The 10,209-nt window shown below is 38.5% G+C and overlaps 1 pseudogene; it reads left to right on the top strand.

The window, feature by feature from the left end:
• The first annotated feature begins 8,204 nt into the window (after positions 1–8,204).
• On the top strand, positions 8,205–9,710 carry LOC116092353 (annotated as a pseudogene).
• Positions 9,711–10,209: the final 499 nt, after the last annotated feature.

Raw genomic sequence — 10,209 nt, 5'->3', positions numbered from 1 at the left:
GGGCATAAATGTGTATGTGTGTGTGTGTGCGCGTGCGTGCATGCGCACGCACTTGTGTACATGTGTATGTGTGTGTGTGTGTGTGTGTGTGTGTGTGTGTGTGTGTGTGTGTGTATACAGTTAAATATTTAATAAATAAATCCCAGTGGCACATTCACTACTTACCTCAATGGTTTATGTTCTCGAATGAAAGGCACACACACACTTACTTACTACTTAGTATTAGTACTTAGTATTACTAACTAAACTCTATATTCTATCTTGGCTGCTCTGGACCCAGAGGGCTGACCAATTGCGCCATACTTTGGGATGTGCTCTCCTGGCTCCTTCACATGGTAGCCATGTTTCTCTGTCCTGCACTCTTCTCAGGCATTATGTCTCTCCTCTCCTCCACACTCTTGCAGCTTGGTGGATCTCCTCCTTCCTTTTCTACCTGGTCCCAAGCCCAGGAACCCTCAACCCCACCTATGTCTCTTTTAAACCCACCAGATGTTAGTTGTTGGTATCTTGATTTACAAATCATAACTAACTGGGGGTAGGTCCCTCAGTGTATTTTGTATTATGTGTGGAATCTGTCATTCAAACAATTTGGGGGACTCAAATTAGCATTAGAATACAGGTATCACTAGGCCAAATCCACTATGTATGTGTATATGAATGTACATGTGCTCGTGCATGCATATGTATATATTAGCATGTCAATGTAGTGGATACTTCAAAGTAAGAAGGGTAGTAGATGATAATTTAGTCATAAACAAAACTTTTTTTGAATTAGATTAATGCAGTTGTCTCTACACATTTCTTATTTTGCAGAGAGTGAGTTATTATACAAAGAGTCAGCAATTAGAATTTCTCTTTCTTCTTTCCTTTGTTTTGCATGTAAAGCATGTTTTCCATTGCTACACCATTTACCATGATACCCTCTCAATGGACAGGACAGAGGGATCGATGAAATGTTCAGGATTTAAAATACAGTCTACGTAAACCACATTTCTTTGGAAAGTAATCAGGTATTATATTAAAAGCACAAAAATATAATTTAGCAGTTATATTGTATGTTTTTTTTAAATGTTATGTGTTTTCTAGTTAAGTGTGAAATCCCCAAGAATAAATACAAAAATGTGATTAAATACTTCATTGAGCCTTTTAATCATTATATGTGGGAAAAAAAACTACCCAATAATATTATCTAATACCAATTGTCAGCTATAAAACCATAAGCAATGTTATATAAAATGAACAGGTTTTTTTTAGATATTTTCTTTATTTACATGTAAATTTCTCCATTCTCAGTTTCCCCTCCAAAAAGCAAAGAAACAATCAAAAACAACAAAAACAAACCCCTGTTGCCTTCCCCTTCCCCATGCCTGCCACCCCTCCCTCTCCCACTTTCTGGCCCTGGCATTCCCCTACACTGGGGTACAGAACCTTCACAGGGCCTAGGTCCTCTCCTCCTATTGATGATCAAATTTGCAATCCTCTACTATACACATGCTGCCTGAACAATCAGACCTCTCCATGTGCTGTCCTTGGTTGGTTTTTATTTATATGTTTATGAATATGTAAATACATATGTACATATAAAAATTAATTTAAAAAGGAGGTATGAACTATAAAATGCTCAATGACAAGTATATGGGTGGGCTTGGAGGAAGGAAAGGGAAGTAATAAGTGATGTCATTATATTATAATCTTAAAAATTATAAGATATATTTCTTAAATCTGAACAAATATGTTTTTAAAGGTTTAATTTTAGTTTATGTGTATGGATGATTTAAATACATGTGGCTAAAATGTATGCTTATTGCATGTATAGGTCAGAAGAATGTATCAGGTGTCCTGGAACTAGAGTTCATAGATGTTAAATGAAGAGGAATTTTAATCCAGCAAGATGATTTTTTGGCAAGGGATTGCATCCAAAAATATAGTCCAGCAGAAATTCAGACACATCCTGAATTACGGTGTGATCAGGCTAGAATACTGACATGCCCTTAGTACCTACTTTTAACACCTAAAAATGAGCATAAGGTTAGTTTATAGAAGGAAGTTTCATATTTGAAAGTGACATCTAGTTGAGGAGCAGACAAAGTGACAAATCAGAGAAAGGTTTGACAGAATGATTTAGAGATAGTATAAGCCCAAGTCATGGGAACAGCATGGGAAAGAGCAGATTTGTAAGCACAATGAGAGAGAGAGAAAAAAAGGATGGTTGTGGGTTATTTCTAACAGGACACTTTTACAAATACAGGTTGCAGAGAACCAGCTAGACAGAATAATTCAGAGAACAAGAAGCCAGAAGATTAGAAAATGTTGCCAAAGTTAGTGTGAGGCCAGGAGGAGAAAATCAGTCCAAAACCAAGAGAAGCCAGATTGAATTAGTGAGCTTGGAAGATTAGATTGTAAGGCTAAAAGCTTCCCTGTCTAGGCTTAGGGATAGTTAGAACTGAGAAGAAAATGCTCTGGGCTCAGCCCAAGCCATATATTTATATAGTGTGGATACAGCTCTCATCTCATCCCTTCATCTGAGAAAATAAAAGTGACATTTACAGTTAGTCACCATGGGGATTCTGGCAATTCAACTGAATCTTCTTCAAGATCAAGTGTTCTTAACCACTAAGCCCTCTCTCTCCATAGCACCTAGCTTTATAATTGAAATTTGAATCATGTACTATTTCAATTTGTCTCTAGTTTAACAGTCCCAAAAGTGAGCCTTTGGTGAGGTTAGACCCTCATCAGTACATTAACTCATTCATGAGTTTATAATTAACTAGACCTCAGGGAGGTACTTAAAACATGAGGAACATGTGGATATACTTGGAGGAATTGAATCCATGAAACATGAACCTATGGTTGCATATTGTCTTTTTAAATTTAAGTAGGCAACTTCGCTCTCAGCATAGGTAAAGAAACAGCAGAGTCAAGTGGCACTGGACATAAATCTCTAAAACTATGAACCAATATAATAAATATTTCCTATAATATGTTAATATTCTCAGGTATTTTTTCAGACGTGATGGAAAGTTAGCTAGCACAAATGCACTGTCAATATTAGTTTGAATTTAGCAACAGAAATAGCAAAATATCCTTATTTATCTTCATCTCTTGATAGGGTAAATAGCACAGATATTGTTAGTATTCAAGTTGTTGAGAAACTCTGGATAAAATAGTTTTGAATTATTATTAGCAAATAACTATAAGTTCTACATTTACATGTATAAGATATTACTACTTTGAAGAAATATACAGCATTTATCTTAGATTAGATGTGAACAGCATGCATTGTATGCTATTGTCAATTTTGTTAAGCATATCAGTTTGTGCTGTATCATGCACCACAGATCACAGATGTACTTAAAATAAATCAAGTCTCACTCCGTCAGCATAATAGGCACATACAAAACCAATACTGGAATCCCATAGAAAGCCTGACTGAATTGATTGAAAATATAGCCTCTCTAGTACTTATAAATCATGCAAAATGACATGTGGAATTTAGAGAGCTTCAACATGTTACTCCAGGAATATTTAGTTATTATATATTTATACCTACATCTATATGTACTTCTCTATTTATGAATATACTTAAAACATAGTAGCATTTTGTTGACATTAAAGTCATTAATAAGAATTATGAAGTCTTTGACAGCTCCATATTAAGTGTTGTGGAAGGTATCTATGACTAATATTTAGTCATTTATTTTGACAACACTCACTATAATTTCTCCTGAATATGCCATGTAATACATTTCTGCATTGATATAGCACTGTTTGGTTTCAGAAACTTTAAAAAAATGTTTGATGATCAAAATAACCTTGTAAAGAAACTAATATTATAATATTGATATATTAAAAAGTGGTCACCTCTGTTAGACTCTGCTCTTTTAGTGCTCTATCATGAAACTACGGACATGTCTTCAGTGAATCATAAAATAATGTAATCTTAGAAAATTATGTAAGTGGTTTATGTTTATATGGTAGACATTTACAACAAGACATTGTATATCTTAAGAGGCATAATTTGTGTTGAATATATATGCACCTTAAAACATGTATATGTGGCTTAATGCCTGATAGTTTCTATGTATATAAAATATTGAAAATTGTAATTGCTTTAAAATGGTATTTGTTATGTGAATAATGATTATGTCCAAAGATTTTAGTATGAATGCCTAGTTAGGGTTACTATTGATATGATGAAACACAATGAACAAAGCTACATGGAGAGGAAAGGGTTTATTAGGAATAAGTTTCCTCTCATTGTATGTCATTGAGAAGTCAGGACTGCAACCTGGAAGCAGTAGCTGATGGAAAGGCAGTGGGGGAGTGCTGGTTACTGGATTGCTCCTCATAGTTTTCTCACCCTGCTTACTTCCCCCCATTTTTATTAGTTATTTTATTTATTTACATTTCAAATGTTACCCCTTTCCCAGTTCCCCCACCACAAGCCCCCTAACCCCTCCTCCCTCCCCCTGCCTCTATGTGGGTGTTCCACTACCTGCTCACCCATTCCTGCCTCAGTGGCCTAGTGTTCCCCTATCCTGGGTCATCAAGCTTCCACAGGACCAAGGGGCTCCCCTCTCAATGATGCCAGATAAGGCAATTCTCTGCTACATATGCTGGAGCCATTGGTACCCTCTGTGTAATCTTTGGTTGGTGGTTTAGTCCTTAGGAGCTTTGAGGGGTCTGATTGGTTGATGTTATTATAGAACCCAAGAACATCATCCCAGAGTTAGCTTTGCCCATACTGGGCTGGTACTTCCCCGGTTAATCAAGAGAGTTAAGAAAATAATTAAGAAAGTGGCATATAGACTTGCCTAGGGTTCAATCTAATAGAGGTATTTTCTCAATTCATTTTACCTTTTTTCAGATGATATTAGATTTTTTCAACTTGAAAAAAACTATACCTCACATGGAGCTTTATTATCATATTCTATAATTTTCCTTCATGATATCATGATATTTAAATAAAATGTGTCTACATAAATCAGTGAAAAGATATGGATTGTCATAACTACTAGTGATAAGTTCTTTATTATGTATATACTATATAACATATAAATGTTATTTTCAATAACAGCATAAATGTCAAATTTATAGCCTATAATCTCCTTATGTATTATTGTTTAGAAGTATAACAGAAAGCTCTCTAAAGTAATATTTGACAAATTATCATTACCAACATAAAATTCCCATGTTATTTTCAAGATAGAGATAAGTACAATATATATTTATATGTAGCAAACAAACTAATAAATACAAGAGTAACATGGTAATGATCTGTCACTACATCACATTGTCTTTCTTAAAATCACCCCAGATCTTAATACAAATATGATATTCATATGCAATTCCAATCGTGCAATTAAAAATATTCTCAGCAACTGAAATTGTTTCTCTAAAGGATTATGACATCCCAGTAAAATATCTTGGATATAAGAAAAACATGACCTAGACATTCAATTCTTACTGGCCTTGGGTAAATTAATATTTACCATGCCTAAGAAACTTTATATAATAGTTAAATATGAAGACTATAATTTGCTAAGAGTGACACCAAAACATAATAACCTCAAAAGTTTGAGAGTCCTTCCAATTTATCTATATCCTTGAGAAGACTGCTGTGAATCTATTGAAATTCTTACAGAACATAACTTCTTATATAGTATCAATTCCAATATTATTTCAAGAAAAGTAATGAATTTAGATAAAAGAGTGATAAATTTATATGGGAGGGACAAAGACCTCATTTTGAAAATACTCCCTGGAGGTCAATACTGAAGTGGAGATGTCAAGGCATGATATCTTCACAATTATGTCAATACAAACTCAAATGCCAGATGTGCCCAGATAATACACAGCACGAAGGTGAAAATGTATCAAGGGAAGATGCTAAGCAAAAAGCTGTTGCACTATCAAAACAAAGAGATAAGTTCCAAGCACTGTGACTTGGTATATCTCTAACCTTTAAGAAAAATTGAAACTTCTGAGGTTGTATTACTGCCCTCTTTAGAGGATATTTTGATAATATAAAATAGCTAACTAGGGCAGATAGAATAGTATATTCAAGTGAAAATGCAAATAATACACTGGGTCTATGGGGAAAATATAGGCATACCTGCACTTCAGCAAAATATTTTCTTTTGGAGAGGCAGAAATTGCATTTTCGTGACAGAAAACCCATGCCTCCAAGTAGATCTTTTTGCCTTGGCATATAAAAGTGAGATGTTGAGTCTAATGTTCTTGCAAATTTACCACACACCCAAAGAATAAAACTAATTCAATTGGTTTAGTGCAATTTTAGTTCACAGAAACTTGAATTTATGTAATAAAACCAAATGCAGTTATTTATACCATCCTTGAAACTTCTCATTAATTTCTGCCCTCTTACTGTCTCTAAGGTCCAATTTTTTTCACTATTTTTTATTTATATCTCTATTTATTTATTTTAAACTCCAGATTTTATTCCCCTCCCCATCCACCCTTCCACTGTTCCACATCCCATATCTCCTCCCCACTCCACTGTCTCCATGAGGATGTCCCCCTTCCCCATCCTACCCCACCTAAACTTTAATCACCCTGAGGCCTCCAGTCTCTTGAGGGTTAGGTTAATTATCTCTGGCTGAACCAAGACCCAGCAGTCCTCTGCTGTATATGAGTTGGAGGCCTCACATCAGCTGGTGTATGCTGCCTGGTTGGTGGTCCAGTATTTGAGAGATCTCAGGAGTCCTGGTTAATTGAGGCTACTGGTCCTTCTACAGGTTGCCCTTCTCCTCAGCTTCTTCCAGCTTTCCCCTAATTCAACCACAGGTGTCAGCTGTTACTGTCCATTGGTTGGGTGCAAGTATCTGTATCTTTTTCAGCTGATTGTTGTGTCTTTCAGAGGGTAGTCATGATAGGCCCCTTTTTGTGAGTGTGCCATAGGCTCAGTAATAATGTCAAGTCCTGGGGCCTCCCTTTGAGCTGGATCCCACTTTAGGCCTGTTGCTGCACCTTCTTTTCCTCAGGCTTCTCTTCATTTCCATCCCTGCAGTTCTTTCAGTCAGGAACAATTATGGGTCAGAGTTATGATTGTGGGATGGCAACCCCATCCCTCACTTGATGCCCTGTCTTCCTGCTGGAGGTGGGCTCTACAAGTTACCTCTCCCCAATGTAGGGCATTTCATCTAAGGTCCCTTTCTTTGAGTCCTGAGAGTCTCTCACCTCCCAGGTCTCTGGTGCATTTTGGAGGGTCCTCCCACCATCCTACCTCCTGAGGTTGCATGTTTCCATTCTTTCTGCTAGCCCTCAGGGATTTCAGTACTTTTCCCTCATCCAATACCTGATCATGTTCCCCTCTCTACTTTCCCCATCCCTTTCCCTCCCAAGTCCTTACCTTCCTTCTTGTGGTTGCTTTCTTCTCTCTCCCAAGTGGGACTGAGGCATCCTCACTTGGGCCCTTCAGCTTGTTGACCTTTTTGAGTTTTGTGAGCTGTATCTTGTGTATTCAGCACTTTTTTTTTGCTAATATCCACTTATTATTGAGTATATACCATGCATGTTCTTTTGGGTCTGAGTTACCTCACTCAGGGTGGTATTTTCTAGTCCCATCCTTTTGCCTGCAAAACTCAGAATATCCTTGTTCTTAATAGCTGTCTTAGTCAGGGTTTCTAGTCCTGCACAAATATCATGACCAAGAAGCAAGTTGGGTAGAAAAGGGTTTATTTAGAAAAGGGTTTATTTAGCTTACTTCCACATAGCTGTTCATCACCAGAGGAAGTCAGGACTGGAACTCAAGCAGGTCAGGAAGCAGGAGCTGATGCAGAGGCCATGGAGAGATGTTCCTTACTGGCTTGCTTCTCCTGGCTTGCTCAGCCTGCTCTCTTTCTTATAGGACCCAAGACCTCCAGCCCAGGGATGGCACCACCCACAAGGGGCCCTATCCCCTTGATCACTAATTGAGAAAATGCCCCACAGCTGGGTCTCATGGAGGCACTTCCCCAACTGAAGCTCCCTTCTCTGTGATAACTTCAGCCTGTGTTAAGTTGGCACACAAAACCAGCCAGTACAATAGCTGAGTAGTATTCCATTGTGTAAATGAACCACATTTTCTGTATCCATTCTTCTCTGTGAGACAACTGGGTTCAGGCCAGTTGTGCCATTTTGAGACTGCAGCCGTAGTTGCTTTGGCCAGTCAAGGTCTAAACTCTTTCAAGAGAGGGAAGTAACCCCAGTTTGATGATGAGCCCAAATTTATATCTAAAGTTATAGCTGGTGGAAGCAAAAACCAGGAGGAAGAGAAGTCAGGCAAGTGGAAGAGGCTGCATGCAAGGAAGAAAAAGCAAAGGAGAGCAGAGGAGCTGGAGGAGAAGCCTTTCATAGAGAGATCCTGAAAGGAATTGCGTGGAGAGTCCAAGAGGATCAAAAGTTGGCACAGGGGCTTAGTGCCAGAAAAGAATTTCCTGGTGACTGCATACAAGGCAGTCCAGGAGAAAAGTTTATCACTTCTCCCTCAAGGAAGACGTCTGAGAGTCGTGACAAACTGGGAAACAAAGGAGACTTTTCCTCAGGGAAGCCTTCCTTTCCCATTACACAGGAGTCCCAATGTTAATGTCTGGATGGACTCCTTCAATGAGGATCTTGCACGGCTCAGGAATTTTCATTTGTCAGGTTCTATAGTCCATAGCAACAAAAAAGAGCAAGAATTCCGTTCCATTTTCCAGTACATACAGTCATCTCAGTCTTAGCATAGCCCCTTAGAGTTGTTTCCCCAGCACTTAGTGACCATTGTCCATCATGTTAAAGAGCATCACTTTGGATCCTCTGGAATGACATTGTATGAACACTTTACTAAATACCTAAAGAGAGGAAATGAATAAGAATCAGCTAAAAATAAGAAAATCCCAGAGATACACAGGAGGATAGACATTTGCCCCAGTTCATTCAGAAAGCATGGCTTGACTCATGAGGAATTAAAAAGTCCATGGGAACCTGGTTACAAGACTGAGGAAATATACAAAGATGATTCGGTTCATCTTCGCCTTGATACTGAACATAGTGAAAAAACATATGGAGAAAAATTCTTATGTGAAGTAAATCAAGAGAGTCGGTGGATTCCAGCGACTCTAGGCACTCAAGAGAATGATCAACTAAAAGGGCAGAGAAAACCCACAAAGGATAAAAGAAGCAGAAGAAGCACTGCAGAGTGAGAGACCAGTCTAGGTCCTTCTCCTTCTCTTTCCAGCCATCTCACTCCTACAAAGCAGAAGAGTAAGTACCCCGAGGAAGAAGAGGAGAGGGAGAGCACCACAAGTATTGACAAATCTAGACTGGGAACCAAAGACTTCGTGGTTCATATTGAAAGAGGCAGCAGAGCTCCGGGAGGGAGCAAGAGGGAGAGGTTGGGGTAGTAGAAACTATTCTGGTAACAATAACAACAACAGCAACAATGATTTTCAAAATAGAAGCCGGGAAGAAGAAGGGGATCCAGAGTTTACAACCAAGAGCAAGAAGTATTACTTGCATGATGACAGGGAAGGAGAGGGCAGTGACAAATGGATGAGCAGAGGCCACAAGGAGCCTTTCCCAGGGGGCGGGGCCTGTTCATGTGCTGTTCATGTACCAGCCCCAAGTGGGCCCATGAAAATTTCAGTGGGGAGGAGGAAGAGATTGAAGATGATGAGAGTGGGACAGAGAACAGAGAAGAGGACAGTTTATAGCCCTCAGCTGAGTAAGGGCCACTCCTGATGGAGCTTTTGCCCAGAGGAGAAAGGTGCTGGGAGACCATGGTGGAGCTAAACAAGGAGCCTCATGAAGATTCTGAAAACTCCACCCACAACCCAGTAGCGACATAAAATCCCACGAGGGCAGAGTATGTCCCTAATGCAGTCTCACTAGACAGAGGACAGGACTCTACAACCAAGCCTAGATCAGGCCCATTTTTCCGCCATACCACACACACTGGGTACCTAATGATGTTGGTTTGTGGGATGGGGAAGGGTAGGGAGAAGGATGTTGATGCTTGGATTTTGTTTTGTTTTGATTTTTCCAACCCAACTCTGCCCCCAATTACAAACCAAGTTTCCTAATTTCATTTCATTTGGCACTAAAGGAGAATTTGCTTTTCAGTCTCTTCCTGTCCTGAGTTTTATTTAAAAAAATTCCTTATTAAAAAACAATTCATATTATAAAATTAAAATGTATATCATAGTATATGAAATATTATATTAAAAT

This window comes from Mastomys coucha, chromosome X, assembly GCF_008632895.1.
Source record: "Mastomys coucha isolate ucsf_1 chromosome X, UCSF_Mcou_1, whole genome shotgun sequence".
Taxonomy (NCBI): Eukaryota; Metazoa; Chordata; class Mammalia; order Rodentia; family Muridae; genus Mastomys; species Mastomys coucha.
This window is presented reverse-complemented; position numbering and strand designations above follow the sequence as displayed.